This window comes from Motacilla alba, chromosome Z (assembly GCF_015832195.1).
Source record: "Motacilla alba alba isolate MOTALB_02 chromosome Z, Motacilla_alba_V1.0_pri, whole genome shotgun sequence".
NCBI lineage: Eukaryota > Metazoa > Chordata > Aves > Passeriformes > Motacillidae > Motacilla > Motacilla alba.
Window position 1 is genome coordinate 45688299 of NC_052046.1, and position 6809 is coordinate 45695107.

A 6809-nucleotide genomic window follows, 5' to 3' on the forward strand; every position below is an offset into this window, starting at 1 on the left:
TATATTTATCTCACTTCCAGAAAAAAATTAAGTTTAGATACCAAAAGCACTTTTAACTCTGCCATCTAATCAGATGTTTGCCATTCTTTCTTCATGTTGGCGACATCATCTTTTAGAGATAAATAGATTAAAAAGCCAATTATTTATTTGAGATAAATATAGAATTATCTATTAAATGAGATTGCCTCCACCATCTTTTCTTTCTGTAACCTAGAATGCTTCAGAAACTTTGAAATGCTTCAACTGGAAAAAAAGCACACCCAACAACAATAACATAAATAAATAAATAGAACACAACTACTTCTATAGTAGTTAACTTTTCAGGGATAACATAAGACACAAACAAATACATCTTCAGTCTATGGCGTTGATGGTAGAAAATGGTGCTTCTGAAGAAAAACACCCTAAACAGAAAATGCATTTACAAATGAAATGTCTTCAGAAGGAAATCTTCACACATTTTACACATAATAGAAAATATTTTCTTGAAAAATAATGCTGTAAAGATTAGGAAGGCACCAGTCAGGCATACTATTATTACAGAAATTGAAAAACAGCTTTCATACAGACAGTGCACAAGTAGCTGAATAAAGGATATTGTTATTTTAGGAGATAGCTGTTAAGAAAAAAGGAGTTGGTAGGAACCAGCAACTAGACACTAAAAAAAAGTAATAGCCTGATGTCAAAGCACTCACAGCTGCATCTTATATTTTCATATAAAATGAAAACACTGACAAAAAGTACAGGGAGGGAAGATTATGTAAGCTTATCTATTTGGGGGAAAAAAACCCAAAAGACCAAAAAAAATCAGGTAGTAATTCAAAAAGGGAAGAAGTGAACCAAAATTATATCTTCTTAACCCCCTACTATTAAGCAGGCACATATTGAATTGTACACCATTGTGTACTGTATGATGAACAGCAATGTGAAATGTATGTTGAAGTGATTCGGGGATCAGTGACTTCAGAGCAAGTTTGAAGAATGTTTCTCAGGAGCTAGATATAACCTTTTAAATCTCTTCTGTCAACTTTTTTATAGTTGTGCTGTCTCAAATCAATATATAATTGCATGCTATAAAATGTGGACACCTGATGAGAATAAAGAACATATCCAAACAGTATAAGGTTAAAAAACCAGCACAATGCAGGAGCTGAGCATCACTAAATAAGACAGACATAGCCTCTGGGCTGAAACCTTTTGATCAGAAGGGTTAAGGTACAGACTTTCTTCACAGGAAGGCTGAAAGCAGCCTCTTTTTATTAGACTTCCTTTTCTATTTGATTTTAATTGATTATGATTGTTGAACTCATTCCTTTTGGGGACAATATACTATGTTATCCTTCTAAAAGCCATAGAAATGAGTTCAAGACAAAATAATCACTATTTTGTCAAAGATAGGAAATAATTGGTATAATCTTCTAGCTTACTACCTTTTCAAGACAAAAATGAAGACTCAGTTCTATCAACAGCAAGCTACAGATGCAGATGTAAGAAAATCCTCACAAGATTCAACTGCCCTGGTCCACCTTTCTTACTGACAATATCTTGCTTTTCGATAAGAAGATGCAGGCATGCTGCAAGATATACAGCTGAGCAAAAAAGCTTAGCAAAAGCCTAGCAAAAAGCTCCAGCAGCTCCTGGTGGCTTGGGAAGGGATAACTATCAGCAGCTGACAACAAAGCTTTTGCTTGGTATTTCATCTGTGGTAATACAAAAAGCTCGGATAGCAAATCTAATCTGAAATTGGGTCAACACATTTTGAGGAACAGAACAGAGAGCACAAGCACAGGACTTCAACTGGGGCTTTCATAGCAAGATCCTGCATATAACTGCACCCACATCCAGACAATACTCTCATCACATATGGTGCTGCAGTGAAGTAATTTAAAATCATGGTTTAAAAATTGTGAATTATCTTCTAGTAATCTTCAAATCCATGAAAAATACCTCAGACTACTGTAGAAGAGGCTTGGAGTGTTTTATTGCTATTGTAGTATCTATTGTGCTACGTCGGATGGGACTTCCAGAGGCAAATACTCACGTTTTTGAATTGTCTAATGAGTTCCCAAAGAATATGCCTATTTTCACTGAAAGTAGTTCAAAAAAGCAGAGATAAGAATTTATCAGAATTTATCAGAATTTAACAAAAAAGACACCCCAAACAAACCAAATAAAACAGCACTGAAAAGATGTTTTCTACTAGTGTAAGAGGAAGAGACAGTGGTGCTGCACAATGTGCAGCAAATACTCTTTCAAGAAGATGGTAGGCAATGTGCTTGGAAAACAGGTTCAGAAAGCCAGTGTCTTTCATGTGAATATCTTGGAAGCAGACCCTTGCAGACCCTTACAAAATCTGACCAGAAACTGCAAAGAAAGGCTGATTTACTGAGAACTTCAGCATGTAAGGCAGGGTAGCTGAATAGAGCATTTTTCCCTCAAATTTTTTTACAGTCCAGGACAGGTTGTTTCTTGGGCTAACCATGGCAGAACCAAACTTCATGTTTGAGTGACTCTTCCCACAACCAGCTAGTTTTCAATCTTTCTTAATTACAGAAAACCAGGTTTAACAATAAAGAAATATAAAGAATTCAAAACATATGCATTTGAACTTGAAACTGGTATCTCAAATTCAAACAACACCACCTTGTAACACCATGTTTTTCAGATAGGTGATTCAAATCAGCCTGAAGTACTCCAGCTTTCACAGTATACTGTAAGGGGAGTCTCTGATCAGTGTAAAAAAATATCTGGATCAGTCTAAATTGGCGTTTACTTATTTTTAGTGTTGATTTTTACAGTTTCTGTTTTCCTAGGAAAATACTTCTTTTCAATCCCATAAACCCTGCTCACACAATCAGAACTTGTGGGAGGTCTCATCTTGGCCAAGTATATGCCGTGTCGCTGACATTCATAGAGCAGTAAATCTCACCAGGACTTTGGAAGGGAGATCTTTACATCGTCTACAGCCTGTGAGCTTTCTGTATTTAGACAAGAGATAGGCAAAACCACAGGCTCAACCTCCAAAAAGAAGCTGGGAATGTTTTTGCTCAAACTGTCTACCACTCCAGTCAGGCAAAGCAGGATTTTTGGTGAGTCATAGTGATGCGAGTTGTAACTGAACAAGTAATCTGAAAGACATCGTTACTAATAACAAAAAGCAAATACTATCAAATGAAGTTTTCCATAGCAACTAGCCTAGTCACAAAAAAACCCACAATATTTCAAGCTAATATACAACTGAGCAACAGAATACACTTTTACATTGTAGTCTACAAAGTCACAAATAGGTGTGGAAATGCACACAGAAAACACAGAGGGCTCTGATCAGTTCATTAGAAACACCAAACCACTTCTGTAAAGTCAAAAACCTCCTTTCTTCTAAAGCTGGAGTATCTTTCCTCCACATATATTTCCTGACAGAAAATATGGGAATAAGGCAATGGGAAGTTGGCAAAAGCAAGCAAGCACACACAAATAAACCAAAATTTACAGAATTTCTTAATATTGCTGTTCTAAAATAAGGTGAACCAAAAAATTGCTGCCTCAAGCACCCTACACTAGGACTTAGCAGTATTAACTCCCAGCATCATGCAATTATTGCTTATTACTCTGGTCCTCTTATGTGAAAAATCTCATGGTCTAGTGAAATGTTTTTGGAGTCTACTTTCTACTGTTTTTCATAACCTTATGGGTTTATTTTTATTTTAATTTGAAAACTTCACTGTGGACCTTCTTCAGCCCCTTTTACTACAGGCTTGCTTATGGCTGATCTGTGCTTTTGAGAGAACTGATGACTTTCAGCTGAATATAAGGACTATCAGTGTTCAAGCTTTCCCACTTCTTTTCCTCAAGTTTGTCTTTCATACTTCTAAAGTTTACTCTTTTTATTTGATTTTCTGTGTTTGTAGCCACTATTTGGGCTGTGGATAATCTTTCTTCTCACATATTTTTGGCATTTCCTGCTGGTAGATCTACATAAAGAATCATCATTTAATTTTTAAGACAGTGGTCCAAGATAAACGTCCTAACTCATCATGTTCTCAGACTACCATACTGATTTGCTTACAAAGTGCTTAGTGCTTTATGTTCTGCATTTAATATTGTTTCTGTTATGACAAATCTATGCTGTACTGTGTTCTGGAATTAGCTGTCAATGAAACAGAATTGTAACTGTGTCTAACTCCATAGTCAAGGCAAATTGCAAAGCAATTGCAAGTATTGCACCCTAAACCTCAGCCTGTCATCACTGCTGTTCTTGTCATTGTTTTCCTTTTCCCTTCATTGGTAAGTCTTTTGGTACTGCAATTTGAGATTTGTATGGTTCTCTAAGGCCTTTCATCCATACCCCTTCCTTCGAGAACACTAAATGCACAAACAAATGTGGAAACAAAACTGGACCCATCATCAGACCAAAAAATAAAAAGCTAAGAAGTGTTATCCTAACTCTATTTTGGACTTTTTCTGGACTCTATGTTAAGCCCTCACATTTGTTTCTGTTCCCTGGTCTATAAAGGTCTAGAAGATCACTTAAAGCCCTCTTGGAGCTGAGTGAATTAACATTTCTAACATTTATTTCTCCCTTTGTTCTTTTTCACAAATTGTATGCAAGCAAATCTATTCCTTATTCAGAATGATTCACAATTTCCCTCAGTGACTAATTCTTAACCAACCCATACATCTCAAATACTGAAGGAATAGTACTGGAATCAAATGTACTGTCTGGAAGTCCTTTCCAGGTTGGTTAACACTGTAAGCCAATCAATAGGAAAAGACAAAAGAATCTCAAATTTTATAGAATTTTTTTGGTGGAGAGCAAGATCAGAATGCTGACTTTTTTGTGGCATGACTAAGTAATTAGCATATTATTACAATTCACTGCAGATATTATCCTCCTTTGCCAGACAGCCTCTACCCTAAAGCAAGGTGTAAGATTTTTTTGGTGAAATTTCCGCCTGAAAATTATAAACACATGACACTTAATCTTGAAATGAAATAAATGAAAGTGAAAGCTACACAGATTCCAACCAGTATTTTTTAGAGGAACACACCCTCAGGAACAAACCAACAGATTTATTCAACATAGAATTTTTTCCCCTAGCTATGAATGAATCAACTAAGGCCAGATGCTGCAGTCCTGTCTTGCTCCAGATCAAGCAGACACCACTCCACCAACCATTAGCATCCCAACAGGTATCTGAGAGTATGCTGCTTTCTAAGATGATGCTAAGATGGAATCTCTACAAGCCTGATGGAGGACAAAGTCAGAATACACAATGACCTTGGCAGACTGAAAACACATTCTCAAAAAAAAAGAAAGAGAGGATGCAGTTCAGTTTATTGTACTAGTCTGTACTTTGTGGGGAATAACCACTTTCGCAAATGGGATAAAACAGATGGCAAAGGACTGACAAGGTAATAGATCTTCAAGACAGATCCCAGGAACTATAATAGACTATGAATTGCAGGTGAATAAGCAGTGAGATACTACTAGTTTGTTTGGTTTTTTTTTAAGTCAAATATTAGACAAAAACTTAAATGCCTAAAACATTATCAGACACCATAATTATCTCATTCTACTGAGCACTACTAAAACTAGAGTTAGAGTCTAATGCCCAGTTTTATATACTGCACTTCACAAAAATTGTGTGTATCAAATTGGAGACAATCCAGAGTAGAGAAAAAAGAAAGATGAGGCATCTGCAAAACACAAGCAATTAAGTAAGATTGAAATAATTGGGTTTGTTTAGTCTAAAGTTAAAAAGATTACATGAGCCAGGGGTGCTGAAGGGTGGAGAAGGACAAGGCTTGAGAGAAAATGATGACAGTCTTTAAATATTTAAGAGGCTTCTTCAAATGGTAAATAAATAAATCATATACACTCTTGCCTTTGATGCCAACAACAAAACCAACAAAAAACTTCTGTTGTAATAAGAGAAACTGAAATTAAATTTAATGAAAAAGAATTTATAAAGTTAAAAGAGGAAAGTACTATGATAGATATCAAAAGGATAGGATTTCTAACTGAAAAACTATAGCTTTTGAAAGAACAAATTAAACCAATACCTGTCTAGAGTAAATGAACTTTTCTAGTCCTTTACAGCTTTCTTTTCTGTCACCATGATCATGTGTGCTACACAGATAATCTCTTGTAGCCTCAAAAACTGACTTCACTAGAGTTCTGTGCCTGTCATTTATTTGCAAGTATTTAGCTACTTATTATACCTTTAGGTCAATCACACTAAAAAAATTCATGAAATATATAATAAAAGAAATACAATATGTATTTCTGAAGAAAACAGGAGCATCAGCTAATTAAGTCAATGTTTAAGACATCTACTTTTATTCCCTTTGCCCATATAGTTATCACAAATTGCATGCTATGTTCTCAGTCTGTAATGAGATTTGTAATGAAGTACGTTTCTCAGGGTGATTTGCCATGTGAACATATAAAACATAGCCTCTTACTTTGACATACTAGCCCCCTCAAAAGTTCATGCTTCAGTAAGTCTTTCATCATAAATGAATTCAAAATCTACTCCCATCCCTCCAGAAAAAATAAAAAACCAACCAAAAACAACCAAAACTTTGTATGAAAAAAACATCTTTCTGAGTTTTTATTGTGTAACTCTTTCCTGAGACAGATTATTATGTATTCTTGTATCAAGAAAATTTGCAGCAGTATTCTTCATATCCAGTGTCATGGCATGCCAAAGTTCAAGGAATAGAGAAGACATTACTGGCTTGCAAAATTGTCATGACAGCCACTAAACACAAATCTTTTATCTGTTCCTTAACAGGGACATGCTGGA